Source organism: Anabrus simplex, chromosome 2, assembly GCF_040414725.1.
Source record: "Anabrus simplex isolate iqAnaSimp1 chromosome 2, ASM4041472v1, whole genome shotgun sequence".
NCBI lineage: Eukaryota > Metazoa > Arthropoda > Insecta > Orthoptera > Tettigoniidae > Anabrus > Anabrus simplex.
The window spans coordinates 208,093,683-208,113,247 of NC_090266.1; the positions used below are offsets into that span (position 1 = coordinate 208,093,683).

Sequence of the window (19,565 nt, forward strand, 5' to 3'; positions counted from 1 at the left end):
GTATCAGTCTCTCCAGACCTTCCTGAAACCATACCTGCCGACTTTTAGAAATCAAAAAAGGAAGAATTTTTTATTCTTGGGTTTGCGTTTATTGCACCACAATCTTGAAAAAAGGACAACATAAATGGCATCCATATCTAGAGTTACAAGGTGAATTGACCATTAAATTTAAAATATTATACTGAGAAAACATACAAATGGTTACAAGAAAATGTAACAAACACGGAACAAAATGCATAATAGTTTCCTTTATTCGTAACATGAAAATTCGAAATTCAATTTTATAGGTATCTCTGAACACATGAGGATAACGTGTGTTATGTTTTGTGGCCATAATGTGAAGAGAAAATACCAGAAACTGTTGCTGACACAACTCTCTGAAATACTTTCAACTCATTAAAAGTATGAACTAAGAATGAACACAAATGCACTCAAATACACGAAACTACCACATACAAAACAGATCAATATGCCTCATACATTATTAACACGTGACTTCAACAGGGGGAAAAGCACAGAACTGCCAAAAAAAAAAAAAAAAAAAAAGAAGACATGTGACCTACAACTCCAACAAAACTATGCACAGAAACAATGTTAATAGCACACCAACCACACAATAAGAAAGTCAATCTTTCGTCCCGATTAACAGAGTCGCTAGCACGCGCTAGCCTCTCTCGCCTGTAAGAAGATTGCCCTCCTGAATTCCTAGCTGTAAAACACACACAATGCTGCAGAGAGGGGGAAATACGCTACACGAAGGCAACGGACGATACACTCACCAAAAAAGCATCAAATAAGTACAGTTGAAAATGAGGTTGCATAAATTACACAAGCAAACAATAATTTATCCTAGGGGAAAAGTATTGACTGTACTCGAGGTTATATTGTTCAAAAATTGTAAGAAGTAAAAAATAAATCAGAAAATCGGAAGATGAGTTAAAAACAGAAACTTTCTGGGTATGTTGAAACAATTCTTTTGGAGTGCTGTGTACCCATGCCTAGACAGCTGTGTCCAGTTCTGCAAAATCTGCAAAACGGTGACCACGCAGAGATTTCTGTCGCCATTCGCTTGCCAACTTATGGCACTGTTTGACATTTCTTTGGCGTTGGACTGCCCTTATGCTTCCATTGGAAAGATTGTTGTTTCGTTTGTGGCTCATGGTAATGGAGCCATGTCTCATCACCAGTCACAAGCCTAGCAATGAAGTTGGCTGGCTTTTGATCATGGCATTGGAAAAGTTCTCTGCACACATCCACAAGTCTCTGCTTTTCGTCTGCAGACAAGAGTCTAGGCACCCACATGGATGACCCCCAACTGAAAGTGGCCATGCACGATCCGCTGCAGGGTGTTTCGGGTAATTCCCGTGGCTGCATCCATTTCCGTAAATGTGATGCATTTATTTCCTTGGATGGCCTGTTCGACCCGGGCAATGTTGGCTGGTGTTGACACTATCATGTTCCTTCCAGAACTCGTTCCCTTGTCCGCCGATGTACGCCCTGTTTTCCAACCTTCCACCCAGTTGTACACTGTTTTCCATGATGGCGCATGTCCTCCACAGACTACCACCAAGTGCCGATGAATTTCTGCAGTGGTTACGCCTTCTTTCCATAGGAACCAAGTTGTACAGTATAGCGCTGTCCTTAACGGTTGCTTTCCATGTTGTCTGCTCCTACGCTGACAGTGTTGGTATGAAATGGCTATGACGAGTGCATTCGTTGGCCCCTGTGAGTGTGCTGCTACCAAACAGTGGAACAGGACACTAGTTACACGTCAACACCTTCAAAAGTGAAATGTGAACTATACCCGGACGTACAAAAAATAAAGTGTAAAACAATATAGTATGCCCCTTGTATTTTATGACAGTTTATACATGTTGGTGATGTCAAGATATACCATTCTTGTATTTTCAGTTTATTTAGTTCTTTTGTTTGTTCTAATGTGTTTTTCACTGACATGTAGTTTTTGATTGATATTTTTTCTTTTAACAACTGACTGAGTAGCTGAGTTGTAACTCGGTGGCTTTTTGAAATTTACACCTCGTCTGATGGGAGGAGACCTGTCTATGTATGTTTTGAGGAATGCTCTTAGTGTTGGGTAGTTGAGATTCGTGCTGGTAAGTTTTTCTTTTTCCTCTTTGGTGAGGATGAAGTCTTCTCTTATGGCTTGTTTTACATAGCTTTGAAATTTACTGCTTTTCTGTTTGTTTTATTTGGATCCACAAGATGATATTGTCAATGACCCAGCAAAAGATACGGGTATGATAATTGAACCCACTATAAGATTTAAGGAAAATGAACAGCATCCTCAAGCAGTTTGCAAAGAGAAGGGCGCCGTATGTGAATCATGCACCGAGGATCTCAGAGAGAACTATGGAATTAAAAAGGGGAAAATTATTGGGATTATGACTGACACTAGGGTGACAATTCCTAAGCAGGTGCTGAACTTCTTAAGAATTTAGAAAAAACCCGTACATAATCATCCAGACCATAGCGGACTCTGTGCTGAAAAATTTATTGGCAATTGTTGGACACCATTTGTACTTCCTGAATTTAAGACCATGTACTGGATTTTCTTTTCCCAATAAAAATCAGAAAGAGAAAGTCTGCCAGATGTTACAAATTTCAATTTTGAGTCATAACTCAATCCCCGCTTATATTTAAACAGATAAAGATAATTAATTATTATTAATATAAACTGATTAGGAGGCCTATCATTTTGGATTCCATAATAGGGGAAGCCATCGGGTGGATTATCTCCCTCTGGTACCTTTTTCAGGTATGGTCCATTATTTAATGTTTTCTTTTTCAGGTATTATACACATTTAGTTTATCCTGAATTAGTTTTCGACAGACTGAAGATCTTTTCTATGAACAAAGAATTTCAACAACAACATTTTATTTAAATAAATATCCACCTATTCAATACTGTACAACTATTTAGATATAAAAATAGTCAATTTAGTCTTTAATTAAAACATATTTTGTTCCTTGTATGGACCATCTGTTGATGTTAGCTGAACAGTCAATAACCAACTGTAATTCAAAACGGAACAAGAATAAAATCTGTTTATTGTAAGACTGAAGAACCTCACAGTTATATATCAGGTGGTTCACCAGCTCCTTGTGATGTAGTTTTATGCACCCTGCCACTTTCACTACAATTCTGAAATACCTGTCTCTCTCCCTCATCATCATCATCACCATCATCATCATCATCATCATCATCATCATCATCATCATTTCCCCTTATCCAGCTCCTGCCAGGTTGGTATATTTATGGCACTTCTCCATCCTCATCTTCCTTCCACCATTCCTCATCCACGATCTTGTCCCAGTCTATATTTTCTTCACTGATTCAATCCACCTTGTTCTAGGTCTTCCTCTTGCCCTCGCACTTTGCCTCCAGCATCTGTTTTGGAATTCTATTCTCCTCCATCCTCTTCACATGTCCAAACCACCTTAGTTTAATCTTTTCAACTCTCTCATTTAGCTTTCCTATCCCAACTTCCTTTCTTACATCTTCATTCCTCACTCTGTCTTTCCTTGTCTTTCCTATCATACTTCTTAGGAATTTCACCTCACTGGCTTGAATTCTACTCTCTTGCCTGCTAGTCAAAGTCCAAGTATCAGCTGCATAAGTCAGTATGGGTACAAAGTACATTTTGTACATTATCTCTTTACTTTTCCTCGGTACTTCTTTGCTCCAAACAAGTTTTCTTACACTTTGGTAGAATGGATTACTCTACTGTACCCTCCTGCTAGTCTCCATGTCCACCCTAGCATTTTACATTAATTCACTTCCTAGGTATTTAAAGCTGTCCACAATTTTCAGACTCTGACTTCCAATTTTCACAGTGTCCTTTTCTTGCCTTTCCCCTCTTGACATCACCATAGTCTTGCTTTTCTCTGTAGTAATTTTCACGCTGTACTTCTCAATTTTTTTGTTCTCTGCATCTAGTTGTTGTTGCACTTCTTTGCTATTCTTTCCCTAGATCACAACATCATCTGCAAATAGCAGTATCTTCATCTCTGTATCTCCATAGGCTTCCTTTGTTTCCTTTACAATTTCGTGCAGGACCATAATAAACAAAAGAGGTGACAGCACATTCCCCTGTCTTAGTCCAGTCTTATTCTTAAACCATTCTGTCCTTCCAACTGGGGTCAGTACTCTGCTAATACAATTGTTGTACATTGCTCGCACCGTTTCTTACATTTCTCTTCCGAGTCTCTTTTTAACCATGGTTTCCCAAACCTTCTCTCTGAGGACACTAACATATGCCTTTTCTATATTTATGAAAGTCATGACCAGATCCCTTCCATATTCCCAGTTCTTTTCCATCAGCTGTCTCATGCTAATGATTGGGTCCACTGCAGATCTTCCACTCCTAAAGCCATATTCTTCCTCTTGTAACCCTCCTTCAATCTTTCTTTTCATTCTTATTTCTAATATGCTTTCCAGTATTTTAACTACCTGCCATATAAGTGTGATTCCTCTACAGTTACCACAAACTTTCTTGTCCCCTTTCTTAAACACTGGTAGTATTATTATCCTTTTTTTTCCCAGCCTTTTGGTACACATTTGTGTTCCCACATACACTTTAGTAGTTGGTACAACCATTGCATATCAACAGGTCTAGCAGCCTTTATCATTTTCCACACTGATTTCATCCATCCCTGTTGCTTTTCCTACCTTCATCTTTTGTACCGTTAACTCCACCTCCCGCATTGTTATATCCTCCTCTGTTGCTGAGTTCTCACACTGAATTGCTTCTATCTCCCCTGTAGAGTTGTTCACATTCAATAGCTTATCAAAATACTTCTTCCATCACCTCTTTATCTCTTCTGGGTATGTTAACAATTCCCCATCTTCCTTTTACAGTAGCTTTGTGGTAACTCTTTGTATCCTCTTACTTCTTATAAGTCCATACAGCATCCTTTTACTGCCACTTACATCCGCTTCCATTTTTTTGTGTAAATTCTTCCCAACACTTCTTTTCTTCTCCTGCCACCTTCTTACATCTCTATTTGCTGTTGAGATACTTCCCTTTGCTTTCTTCTGTTTGATCTCTGTTCCATTCTTGCCAGGCTGTCTTCTTTTCTTTCACCACTTTCCTCACTTCCTCATCTCAGCAGGTGTCTCCTTTTCTTTCACTCTTATACACATACCTGCCAACTTTACAAAACCAGAAATCAAGAGATTTTGATATGAAAATCAGGAAATACAATTGGTCAAAACTGCTTATTCTACATGTCTTGCGCAATACAGTACAATGATATATTTATAACACTTATTGTCTCAAAGCCCGACTGTTGCTAAACGAGGCTACAAGGCTAACAATTACACATCTCTATTCCCTCACAGGAAGTATGTGAATGAGATGATCGGTCTCTGATAAGCCTTCCGAAAATAGTATGAATTCATGCTCCACATGTGTGAATCAGTCATGCCATTACTTAGCAAATGCATAGATTAATATATTGCATCAAGCGCCCGTGTGATTATGTGAAGCGCAATGCTATTTGTATCAAATAACTAGCTGATGTACCTGTGCTTTGCTATGGAATTCTCAGAAAGACTGTCCTTATAGTTTTCCCAACTGAAGTCAACAGTCAACATAGGACAATACAATGACATCAGTATGAATGTCGCGATTAAAAGCAATGCTGTCATATGAAATAACCGGTAAAATGAAAAACAGCACATTTTCTCACTTTTTAACGAAAAGTGCTACGGTGATATAGATAATATAGAAGTTGATTCCCATAGGGACTTTGAAATATTTGTACCGAATGAGTAAATTTATAATACCAATATAAATGGTCCATTATTGGACATTATAAATTTTCCAGCTAACTCATTCCTTGGTTGCCAGCATTTTGCCCTTGTGTGCTAGGTTGGGCTCATCAGCTGGTATCTAGCACACCTACCAAGACGCTGGCTAGTGCATACCGTGGAGGCCATTGCATAGGCTACTTGGAGCAACCGGCAGTGCCAATGCACTATGAGAGACTTTGTCTCTTTACCAAAAAAATATGCCTGCTTGGCTATCAGATGATATAGATGTTGATTCCCATAGGGAATCTGAAATATTTGTCCCAAATGAGTAAATTTATAATACCAATATAAATGGTCCGTTATTGGACATTATAAATTTTCTAGGTAACTTATTCCTGGTTGCCAGCGTTTTGCCCCTGTGTGCTAGGCTGGGCTCATCAGTTGGTACGTAGCACACCTACCAAGACGCTGGCTAGTGCAACCCGTGGAGTGACTATCTAACAGTTCAAAGTTCCAGAACTAGAATGACCAGGCTGCAAACAACCGTGAACACCCCTGTGTAATTATTCCAATTAAGTGTGCACACTGCTCATTCCAATCACTGCCTCAGAGTAGGGATTTAATAGCTGGAATACTATGATGATCCAGTGTGTTATGTACCAGTAGTATCAGAAAATTTATGAACCAGAGGAATGACATGCTAAAGAAAAGAGATCTCTAACTCCCCAGCTACTTCCTGCCAATATTCAGACAAGCTGTTATACTCGATACACACCTACGCAGCAGTAATCCCATCTATTGGAGGTAAATGGCAGCAGAATACACAAAGTACATCACAACAAACAATGGTCAATGTAATGTTATTGTTGATCAATTTTATGAGCTTTCTTTATTGCAGGCCTTCACATTTAGTTTTCTTCCACCTTTGTGATATTAGATCATCTAAAGTAAAGTGAGTCGTCCTTTCTTTCATGACTCCCTCATGTGTTATTATTCAAGTGAGCATTCCTTCATGACTTTCTTCTCATTCTTCGCAATTTAATCACCATTATCAATATTATTATAGTTGGTACGGTAAAACTGAATAAGATATAAATAATCGGAAATTGTATTCTCTATAACTTTTGTTGCATAGTACTTTTCGATATGACCAATAAGATAGGTAATTAAAAATTAAATTTTTGGCACCTTCCCATAAACTACTATTTCAAACAGGGTGAATAACATTATTTACAGTGTATATTGTAGTTCCTTATTTCCCACTTTACATACCAATTTTCATTAAATTCTGTTCACCCATTTTTCCTTGTATCTCGGCGCTGATATGGACAAAAATCGATTTTTTTTTTCTTTTTTTTTTTTACAAGTTGCTTTATGTTGCACCGACACAGATAGGTCTTATGGAGATGAGGAAATGTCTAGGAGTGGGAAGGAAGTGGTCGTGGCCTTAATTAAGGTACAGCACCAGCATTTGCCTGGCGTGAAAACGGGAAAGCATGGAAAACCATCTTCAGGGCCGCTGACAGTGGGGTTCAAACCCACTATCTCCCGAATACTGGATACTGGCCTCACTTAAGCAACTGCAGCTATCGAGCTCGGTTAAAAATACAAATTCACAAATATCTCTGTTATAATAGCCGGTACGGTAAAAATGTATAAGACATAAATGATAGGAAATTTAATAATATATAACTTTAGTTCTGTAGTATTTATCAATAGGGCCAATAACAAATATCTGAGAATTAAGTTATAGGCCTTCCCCTAAACTACCATTTCACTCAGTGTGAATAAAATTATTTATGGCCTAGATTATAGTGACTTCATATACCGATATTAATTAATTTCTCTTCAGCCGTTTTCTTGTGATGAGTGCACATACATACATACATACATACATACAAACAGAAATTATGGAAAATTAAAACGTGCATTTCCCCTTGTTAGGTACTGTGGTCTCGACCGGTACAGAAATATCATTCTTTTAAAATTCTGAGCAATGTACAGACAAAACTCTTATTTTATTTTTAGTGAGATAAATTAAAATGAGTCAGAATTGTCTCCAAATGGCTCCTAAAACCCCTAAAAAAGTCACTAGTCATTAAAATTGAAATTCTGTCACTAAATTACTAAAAAAGACTCCATGTCGAGCGACTATTCTCTAGAATCGAATAGCCTGATGTGAATTGTGAACGAACACAAACATAACACGCGAGAACGAGAGATTGACAATCGATATACACTATAAATTGAGGATAGTTATGTCCACCTTTTCAATACAAAAACAATGTGACGTCATTAACACATCACAAATTTATTACCTTTCAAAATTAAAACGTGCATTTCCCCTTGTTAGGTACTGTGGTCTCGACCGGTGTGATGTGTTAATGACGTCACATTGTTTTTGTATTGAAAAGGTGGACATAACTATCCTCAATTTATAGTGTAAATCTAGATTCAATACGGACCAAAATGAAGTTCTTAACTTTAAATCGATATACACGTCGCGGTATACAGGTTTCAATAGACATCGCACGTTCACACACATTTCTCGCATTAATAAACGCCGATATTTCGTTTGAAAGCGGCCAATGAGCGAAGGACTTCTGGCCACTGGCATAAAAAAAGCTGAAATGGCGGGATTTGAAAACAAGTGTTTGAAATTCACCCAAAAATAAGCTAAAATTGGGAGAAATAATAGAATAATCGGGAGGCAGGAAATACTGTCAAAAATCGGGAGTCTTCCGCCTAAAACGGGAAGTTGGTAGGTATGTTTAGATGTCCTGCCACAAGCACTCTCTGCTGCACTAACAAATGCCCTCTCCCTAAACCGGGAAAATACAACGAGATGTGTGTTTAAGGGCCAGAAGAGAGCAGCAATCGTGAGCAACGCTATTACCGGTAATTCATTACGGGTACCTCAAATGAACCCATAAAACGAGCACAGATAAGAAGAGCACGTACCTTACAACAGAATGTGCACACACAGACCAGAAGCAGGTATTGTATAGGCTGGAAACTGTGCGCTGCATATCAAGCCTCGCAATAGCTCACTTGGCAGGGGTTCAGCTCCATGGCTAAATGGCTAACATGATGGACTACAGTTCAGGGGGTTCCAGGTTTGATTCCCGGTGGGGTCGGGGATTTTAACTTTAATCCGTTAATTCCTATGGCTCAGGGGCTGGGTGTTTGTGACGTCTTCAGCATTAAATTTCATATTAGATATGACCCCCATCTTCACAGATGCAGAGGTTACCTATATGGTGTCAAATCGAAAGACCTGCACCAGGCCTCTCCGGAGGCCACACGCCATTAATATTATCATTGATGGCAGGGGTGCGGTGGGAGTTGTGGTAGTGGATGATGCTTGAAGGTTCGAATCCCATGCAAGTATTTTTAAACTTTTTAAAATATTGATACCAATTGCCTGGGATGTGGAAATGTTGCATACGTGGTAGCTTCCAGAGACTGATTTGTTTATTTGGCCCTGTGATGGGCCGTATGTATCATGGCATAAGGTACTGAGCTGGGTTGATCGAGGATGAGGTGATGGTCTGTGACTAAGACACAGGCAACCGATTAGCTACGTCGTACATATTCCAAGCTTCACAGACCACAGCTAGGACAAATTGTGCCCTATTGGAATGATAACAACATGCAATGACAGGTAGGTATGTAGCTGTTTTGTGGGTTCATTCGAGGTACCCATAGTGAGTTAACAGTGGAACTCCCCTCCTTCGAGGCAGGTCACCACACAACACAATACAATACAATACAATACAACACAACACAAAGCTTATTCACGGCCTCGTGATGTATTCCAGTGATGAGTATGTGGATATGTTGCTCATCTATGGATAAGGTAGACAGAATGCATACCAGGCACAACGCCTGTATCAAGAACGCTATCCGGATAGATGACAACCAAAACACATGACATTTTGGTGTGGAAAGATGTCTGCAGGTTACTGCTTCACTGGGAAAGACACGGCCTGTTCAAGATCATCCTGTGACGTTTGCTCACAATGAAGAGGCTGTGTTGGACACTGTCCAGCATAACCCTCATACTAGCACACAGGCCATTGCACAGGAGACGAACATCAGCCGGGCATCTGTTATGCGGATATTGAATACCCAGCGGTTTCACCCATACCATCTGCACTTACACCAGGAGCTCCATCATCATGATTCTGAAACACAGGTAGCGTACTGTCAATGGACCCTACTGCATGTGGACACTTATCCTGCCTTTTCAGTGACAATCTTATTTGCAGACAATGCATGGTTCCACAACAATGGAACTGTTAATCGAAATATAGTGAAACCTCGATTATCCATTCCCAGAAACTATGTTTACCCGGATGATTAGTTCCGATTACGTGGTCCCGCAAGCATCCTAATCAAATCGCATTGTAAAAATCCAGCATTATCCGTTCCTTGAAGAAACGATTTCCCGGATCAACCGTCCAGAAATTTCAGTCCCATCAACGCTAAATCCTCGATTAAGCGTTTTTCAAGAAACTGCATCTCACGAAAGAGCAGCAATGGCATACCTATGGATCTTGGTGTTAAGGTCCATTCATTGTGATAATTAGAGCAAATACTGTACTGAAAAAGCGATCGGCGGTGAACTTGCATAAGGGACCATCTTAGCATCGCATTCGGGTGGTACTGTTTAGGGAATCCGCGGAAATCGTGAAGTAGAGAGTGGCCTCAACAACTGGAAGGAGACAGAGCACATTTCGACAGCTCTACTTGAACACAGAACGAGTTTCGTCAAATGTATGTACTTGTAAAACGTGTACATTATGTCCCGGGGTTAGATGTTTATTTTTTCATTTTTACGGTTGTATCGCCGAACAGGTTTTCGGAACTTCTCTCAGGACACTGTATAGTTACTGGGCTTTCTGGCAGGAATCGGAACTGCTCCTTCTTGACACAAATCTAGTATTTGAATATTATCATATACGATGTTATCGAGACCAGAACAGATGTTGCACCTTTCATACATAAAGGCATGGGAGGTCCTGGGATTGCCTATTACTGTTTTGGTCCTAATATAAGACTGGGAATTTTACATGTTTGTGCTAAAATGTCATAAAAACTGCAGTCGCTTTATTTGCGCAATGTTGAATTTAAAAAATTTGTATCATTTCCCACTAGTACTGACTTGTGCAGCAAGCGAGTTTTCCAGCTGAGTTCAAGGTCACGAATAACCGTAATTTCTGAACTTTCAATGATATTTTTTCTCTTTCCAATTTGATTATAATTAGTGACAGGCAGAATTGAATATAATGCATTCGAGAACTGTTGAGAATCGACACTTACATTCAAAACCATATTCTCGAGTTCAACAGAACGTTTAAAAGTCGATGTAGGCCTAATTTACGCGGTACAAGATTTTCAGCAACTGACTACGAACAGTATACCATTGACCAAACTACAATGGAAGATTTAAAAAATGAAGGGATTTCGCCATCATGTTAGGTGCTTTTGCATCTAATGTGCTTTATTTTATTAGATTGGAGAGTTTGGCTTGTCCGACTCATTGGCTGAATGATCAGCGTTGAGGTCTTCAGTTCAGAGGGTCCTGGGTTCGATTCCCGACCGGGTCAGGGATTTTAATCGTGTCTGATTATTTCTTCTGACCTGGGGACTGGGTGTTTGTGTTTGTTCCAAAACTTTTCACTTCATATTCAGACAATTTACTATGCTACCAACCACCACAGAAACACGCAATAGTGATTGCATCCCTCCATATAGGGTTGGCGTCAGGAAGGGCATCCACCGTAAAACAGAGCCAAATATACAAGTGCGACACAGTTCGCACCCGCGACCCCACAGATGTGGGAAAAGCGGTGAAAGAGGATTTTTTCTTTTTTTTTTTGCTAGTGGCTTTACGTCGCACCGACACAGATAGGTCTTATGGCAATGATGAGATAGGAAAGTGCTAGGAGTTGGAAGGAAACGTGGCCTTATTTAAGGTACAGCCCCAGCATTTGCCTGGTGTGAAAATGGGAAACCACGGAAAACCATCTTCAGGGCTGCCGACAGTGGGATTCGAACCCACTATCTCCCGGATGCAAGCTCACAGCTGCGCGCTCCTAACTGCACGGCCAACTTGCTCGGTGAAAGAAGAAGAAGAGTTCGGCTTGGCGTAATTAGAATTATAATACCAATATAAATGGTCCGTTATTGGACATTATAAATTTTACAGCTAACTCATTCCTGGTTGCCAGCGTTTCGCTCCCGTGTGCTACGCTGGGCTCATCAGTTGGTACCTAGCACATCAACAAAGACGCTGGCTAGTGCATATCGTGGAGGCCACTGCGTAGGCTAATTGTAGCCACCGGCAACAATGCACTAAAGGAATGTCAAATGCCTGCACATGGTAGCTGAGGCCATTGAATAATAATAATAATAATAATAATAATAATAATAATAATAATAATAATAATAATAATAATAATAATAATAACGATGACGACAACGATGGTGATGATGATGAACAATAGTGATATTAATATTATCTACCAGGTTGATCTCAGTACTATTAGACAGACCATCAAATGCTCTCAATACATCACAGAGCTGACCAGCCTTAAATACAATGCTTAATAAAGAAATTTGACCACGTCTTTAGATTTACTAACTGTATTATACGAATGTATGGTGGGAAGGAGATTGGAATAGTATGGCAATACCATGTCCTGATTACATAACAAAGGGCTCCACTGTCATCTGGATGTTTGGGAGGTGTCGGTATCGGTTGAAAGGTATGAGTACCTCAATTCAAAGTGAGTGCGAAGGTTGGTGTGCGCATGGAGAGTAAAGGCTGACCGTGCCGAGCAAGGTAAGTTATGGGGGAAGCAGTTGTCGTCGAATGAAGCCCCTCATGCACTTCAAATACTTCAATGAGGCTGTTTGCAGAGCTACACTGATAGAATAATAGGAGTTGCTAAGAATATGATTTGGCATTTGAGGAAGCATTTCCAGGAGACTGAATGTGTTGCCAGGTGAGCTGTTACAGGTAACCACAATGTTGCAGCAAAAGCACTACAGGTGGACCTACAGCATGTTTCTCAAGTTCAACAGGCTTCGAGAGAGCAACTTGAAAAGTACCTGCACTGGACGGACAACATCATACATCGCAGCAGGAGACTGCAGTTCGCTAGAGATCAACTTCACTGGTAGCTAAGGCACTGGTGTCCTGTACTGTTCTCAGCTGAATCCTGTTTCATGTTATATCATTCAGATGGTCATCTGCGAGTCTGGAGAAGGTATGGGGAGCAATTTCATCCAATGGCTGTACAATCTACCATTGCTTATGGAGGCTGATAGCGTGACACACAATCTTCTGATCATTCCCAATGGATCCTATTTGACTGTTGACTGACGGTACACTCACAAGATCCTAGTGTCACATGCAATTCCTCATGTGAGGCAACTAGGAGAAAACTCAGCATCATTTAAAGATTCGTGCAAGAGCACCGCTGAATATGACTGGAGTGGCCACCCACAAGTCCCAAAGTGAATCTGATCAAGCAAGTCTGGGATCGACTGGAGCAGCGCACCTATGGGAGAAATCCATCACCCCAAACACCACAAGCCCTTGAAGACATATTTTTGTATTTTCGACCATCAAGGGAGATGTGCAGAATATGAAAGAGTGGGGATGTCTGCAACAACTTAACATGCAGCACATTGTGAGAAGCATGAGAAGGCAATGAATAGCTGCTATCCATGTGCAGGGTAGCATATTAAGAAAGCATCCTTCACACGGTAGAAGATAGATTGACTTGAACAGGATCTATCGCCACGACACGCCTCCAACGACCTCAAACCTAACTGGTAATACAGGACATCTACACCCAAAGGCGATTATAGAGAGCCTTCCAGAATTCCACGGACGACAGGAAGAGAACCCGGCTAGCTTCATAGAGGGATTGGCCAGTCTACTAGGAAGGACTAATCTGCCAGAGGATATCTTCGTTCAACTCATCACACCTCGGTTAAAGGGGCAAGCTGCTACTTGGAGAAATAACTTGAAGAGCTTAAACTTGAACTGGACTGATTTCAAGAAGGAATTCATTGCTAGGTTTAATTCCGAAGGGGTGAAGAGCTCTGTGAAAAGGAAGCCACTGACTGATGCACAACCCTCCGGCATGAGAGCTAATGCATTCGTCCTCCAAAAGTACAAGCTCTTCAAGTGGCTGCACCCCGAAGGAAGCAAGAATGAGACCTTACCAGACATAGTAGAGCTACTCCACGATAACATTAGATCCCTAGTGAAGGTATCGCAACCAAGATCATTTGATGATCTGCGTAGAATCATCGCCCAGTTGGAGGAAGAACACAAGAGCAAAGCCACAGAAGAGATCAGCTCAGTTAGGAAATGCTACCAGTGAGGAAGAACGGGACACTTGAAGAACAAATGCCTCACTCCGGCGTTGGAGAAACTAGGTCCAGCCCATTCTGGATTAAGGGGGGATGGGACCGGGAACAGGAAGGTGCATCAAGACATGACAGACAAGCAGCCCTGGACAAGTAGGAGAGGGATTGGTCAGATTGTGAGCAGAACAGACCAACCTCGCACAGCTATCATCTTGAGGATAGGTAACGAGAGCTTTTCAGCCGTACTCGACAGCTAAGCAAGCCATTCATTTGTAAATGGGTACTCGACAGCCAAGCAAGCCATTCATTTGTAAATGGGACAGTTACAAGATTACTACTGTCTATGAAGTCTCACCATCTTGGAAGGGTAGTGGTAGCAGCGGACGGGGTAATCTATTCCATCCAAGGACAGACTAATAATAATGTTATTTGCTTTACGTCCCACTAACTACTTTTACGGTTTTCGGAGACGCCGAGGTGCTGGAATTTAGTCCCGCAGGAGTTCTTTTACGTGTCAGTAAATACAATGACACGAGGCTGACGTATCTGACCAACTTCAAATACCACCAAACTAAGCAAGGATCGAACCTGCCAAGTTGGGATCAGAAGGCCAGCGTCTCAACCGTCCAAGGACAGACTAACCAAACCTCTAAATGCAGTAATAGTAATTAACGTTGCAGTGATTCAGAACCTAATACCTGACATCATATTAGGTCATGACTTTCTGGTAGAATTACACAGTGATCCTAGACTATGCAGCTCATGAAGTATTTTTGGGAAAAGAGAGACGACTGAGAGTCACCTGGCATGATGGAAAACTCCGGACTCAAAAGGATGGAGAAGTCGACGTAGACCTGGGAAATATCCAGTTAATGCATCTTCAACCAAGTGAAGAGGAGGAGCTGAGATGCACCTTAAAGGACCTACCAGAAGTCATCACCAATAAAATATGACGGACTACCACTGTAACACACACCATTGAATGCAACACTTCCTCACCCATAAAGCAACGGCCATATCCAATCCACCCTGATAAGCGCAACTTTGTCATTCAGAAGATTCAAGAGATGGAAGGGCAAGGTCTCATTGAACCCTATACATCCTGTTGGGCTGCGCCTATCGTCCTACCAAAAAAGAAGAATGGGGAGTATAGACTGTGTGTGGACTACCACAAGTTGAACGAGAAGACCGCTAGTGACGCCCATGCCTGACCTGAAAGACTCACTGAAACAAGTAAGTGTGTCCAGGATTTTCACCACGCTATTCTTAACACCGGATACTGGCAAGTGGAGGTCAGGAACTTCTAGGCCAATGACCGCCTTCGTGGAACTGAGAGGATTGTACCAGTTTACCGTAATTCCCTTTGGACTAAGAATGCTCCTGCAAACATTATGCGACTGATGCATAAGGTATTGTCAGGATACGTTGGAGATTTCTGCCAAGTGTATCTCAAAGACATCTTAATCCACAGCTAGAATTTTCAAGAACACCTTGTACACCTCAAAAAAGTGCTGGAACAACTGAAAATTCATAGATTGACCTGTCAACTGGAGAAGTGCCACTTCGCCCAGTCCCGCGTAGAATATCTTGGCCCCGTCCTAACATCTGAAGGTTTAGAAAAGCAAGCGGAGAAGAATCGAGCTGTCGAGGAAGCTCAATGCCCGCGGACCAAATGACAAGTATGTCAGTTCCTTGGCTTGTATGGATGCTAAAGCAGCTTCGTGCCACACTTTGAAGAGAAGGCAATAACACTCGCCGTTCTACTCCATAACAACCATCCGTTCCGATGGACCAACAAGGAAGAGGAAGCATTCCAAGGCATTAAGGCTGCGATATGCAACGCTTCCAGTCTAGCCCATCCCGATCCTCAACGGAAGATGTACCTGCAGACGGACGCCAGCGATTCCGGCTTAGGAGCAATGTTATTCCAGGAGAGGAGTGACGGCGGAAGGGACATCATCAAGTATACCAGCAGAAAGCATATTTCCCACCGAACAGCACTACTGCACTCCTGAGAAGGAAGCCTTAGCCGTGGTGTGATCCATGGGTAAATTCAGAGGCTACTTGGAGAGAAGGAAGTTCTAGCTGTACACCGATAACGCAGCTCTCAAATAGCTGAACTCAGTCTCTGGTTCAAAATCTAAATTGATGCCTTGGGCTCTATTAATCGCAGAATTTGACTTTGATGTGTGTCACGCCCCAGGACCGATGAACATAGGAGCAGACGGTTTATCTAGGCACCCGGCGATTGAACCTGAAGTTAGGAGCACTACTGACAAGAGGGAGTTTCCGCAAAAGCACCAGAGCGAACCAGTAAAACTATTCTTATGATCATCAGGAAGGAACTTGATCTGGGATAATCAAACAATGGCAAGAACAAGACAAGCCCTGTAGGACCACGACACAGTGGATTAGGAGACAGAACACTGATAGTCGACTTGTCCCGAGGGAATTCAAGATGTTCTACAAGAACTTCCGGATTGACAGTAGACTCATAATGTACAGATCACACCTCTCTGACACGCCTGCAGTAGTGTTGGTCACTAGACAACACATGATGGACATCGTCGAGAAGATCGACGACAGCACTGTATTGTGGACTTATAATATTGTAATAATACTTGAGACAGACAGCACTGAAGCCGGACATCCAGGAGGTGAAGAGACATACCAGATTCTTCTGGGTCATCATGCGGAAAGGCATCCTTGATTATGTAAAAGGGTGAAAAATCTGCGCCTGCACCAAGGTAAGCAACAAGAAGGCAGATTCCAAAACAGAATAAGCAACAATACCTAAGATAGATGCTTAATCAACCCAAGGACGCATTCTGTCAGCCAAAGGGCATGTATATAATAGACAAAGTTTTGTAATTTTAATTTTTAATTTTAACACAACGCTTAGAAATTTGTAAGTTTTTAAGATAAGTTTTCACTGAAAATTATGAAACAATATATCATGAAGGTCTTCCAGAGGTATAAGATAGAAATGCAAATGTGATTCTGATATAGCTGAGGATGACCTATGAAGGGTCGAAACCGGTCCTAGATTGTAATACTTTACAAGAAAATAAATGTATTGATTAGGTGGAATTTTTCTTTCCTTTTATGACGATTCGGACCGAGCAGCAGTCGCTTGGTAGGCGGAAGGCCCGTTGGGGCTGTAGTTTGGTTTGATTTAGGGGTGTTTGTAAGATTAGAAGTATACATATTTCATTTTTGTGATGTTTAACCAAATTGTTGATGGTTTGTTCCTGGATTTCCCATTTTCCCGTGTTGTACGTTTTTTTCCGTGGTCCCTCCAAAAACGGAGAATCAAGGTTCCACTGGATTATGATTATGACTTGTGAGGTGTGGCTATGAAGTTGTTTACATCTATTAGTATTATTTACGTAGTTATGTACGAACTTTATTTGGTATAAATCATGGTCGTATTTTTTGTGAGGTTACGTCGTGAAACATCTGCTTTATGTATATCAATATCAGTTTATTTAATATAAGAACACGTTAATTAACAGTATATAATTTATTATTACCTGTATATATGATGTACATATCCACTGCAAAGTTGTGCAACACACAGTAATAATCTAGAACAATTTATCTTTGGAACTAGAGTGTTACAGAAAAATCCATTCATTGTAAATAGGCTATTGGAAACACTCAAAATTATGAGAAAACATGTTGTATCATATTCTTCTAGAAGCCTGGCCAGGCAATGTATATAAAGAGGCAGTCTTGAGGGTAGAGTAGAGTTGTTTAACAAGAGTTGTGTGCAAGTCTTTAATCGAGTATGTGAATTCATGTTGTGATTGGTACAGTAGAACCTCGATAATTCGAAATCGGTTAATTCAAAATCTCGCCTAATTCGAAGCTGAAAATCTCGCCTAATTCGAAGCTGCTCTCGTTCCCAGAAACATGAGATTCGGTTTTGCATGTTATTTAAATCGTTTAATTCAAAATACGTATAATTCGTAATTCGAAGAATAATATCGGTCCCGTTACCGAAATTCAGATTTTAAATTCAAAACTGCCTTTACATTTTGAAAAAAAAAGTAATATACAGAGTAACTTAAATTCAAAATTTCACCGCGTCATGAAAGAACGCGTCTTCCGGAACGTGAAGGGGTAACTTTGCGCACTTTCACTTACTTCGTCGTGTCTACAGTGTGTTTCATATCTGCTATGTTTGAGCGGAATCGTAATTATTTTGTATTGGGCGTTTTTAGGATACCACAATATCCCGTAGCAGGCAGTGTGCGGAGAGGTAGATTCCGCGCACACTGGCGATGCCGACAGTTAGCGAAAAAGCGTGGCTTATAGCTATAATCAATTCGTACCCACCAAACTATACTGTCAATGCCGATGAAAGTGCATTGTTTGTTTGTTTTATTTGTATAAATGCTGATTCCAAACAGACTTATGGTTTTAAAGGAGAGAATTGCCAACCCAGATATGTACTGTGTTGCTATGCAGGGCACTGCACACGGAAGCGAGAGACTTCCTTCCCCTCGTCATAGGAAAGTTCGATAAGATGCGATGTTTTAACGGCATCAGGTACATTCCGTGCAAGCAAAAGGCATCTAAAATGCATACAGTACAGTATTCCAATGAATAAAGCACTTGCACAGGGAAGTCAGAATAGATTTCTCCTCATCTTTGAATATTTTTTTCTTTCTTTCAATTTCATTGCGTGAGGTTATGTTTGCCGGTGAGTTATCCAAGTGCTTTCTTTGAATACTGTACATGCACCTTGTTGGATACATTTTGGAAATAGTTTTTTCCTTGGCATTTGAGAGCTTTAAACTGTGAATCAAGGTTAACTGCATGCAGTAACGGGTCATAGAAAGAATATATTGTGACGCCGCAAGGTTTGGCATTTCCGAAGTACGCGTTGGCGCTTAATTCAAAATCACGTAATTCGAAGTCCGATTTTTGCGTCCCAACGACTTCGAATTAACGAGGTTTTACTGTAGTACGTTGACATGGTATTGTGGCAGTCTTCTTCTACTCCTTCGTAGTAGTATTTTGTTTCAAGATGGCAGTTTATCAGCATGTGTGTGCAATATGTATATATAATCTATATATATAAAATAAGAGTTTTGTCTGTACATTGCTCAGAATTTGAAAAGAGTGGTATTTCTGTATCGGTCATGTCCACAGTAACAAGAAAATGCATTTTTTTCTTTTCCGTAATTTCTGCCTGCCTGCCTGCCTGTCTGTCTATATGTACACGCATCACGAAAAAACGGCTGAAGAGATTTTAATGAAAATCAGAATGTAAAGTCGGGTGATGAACCGCTACAATCTAGGCTATAAATTATTTTAATCACACTGAGTGAAATGGTAGTTTAGGGGAAGGCCTGAAATTTAATTCTCAAATATTAATGTTATTAGTGGT

General features: G+C 40.7%; 1 protein-coding gene across 4 annotated transcripts in view; it reads right to left on the reverse strand.

Moving 5' to 3' along the window:
- LOC136864009 (structural maintenance of chromosomes protein 1A) overlaps nt 1-19,565 on the reverse strand; it is a 679,773-nt gene that overhangs the window by 403,485 nt on the left and 256,723 nt on the right. The gene's annotated exons all lie outside the window — the stretch shown is intronic.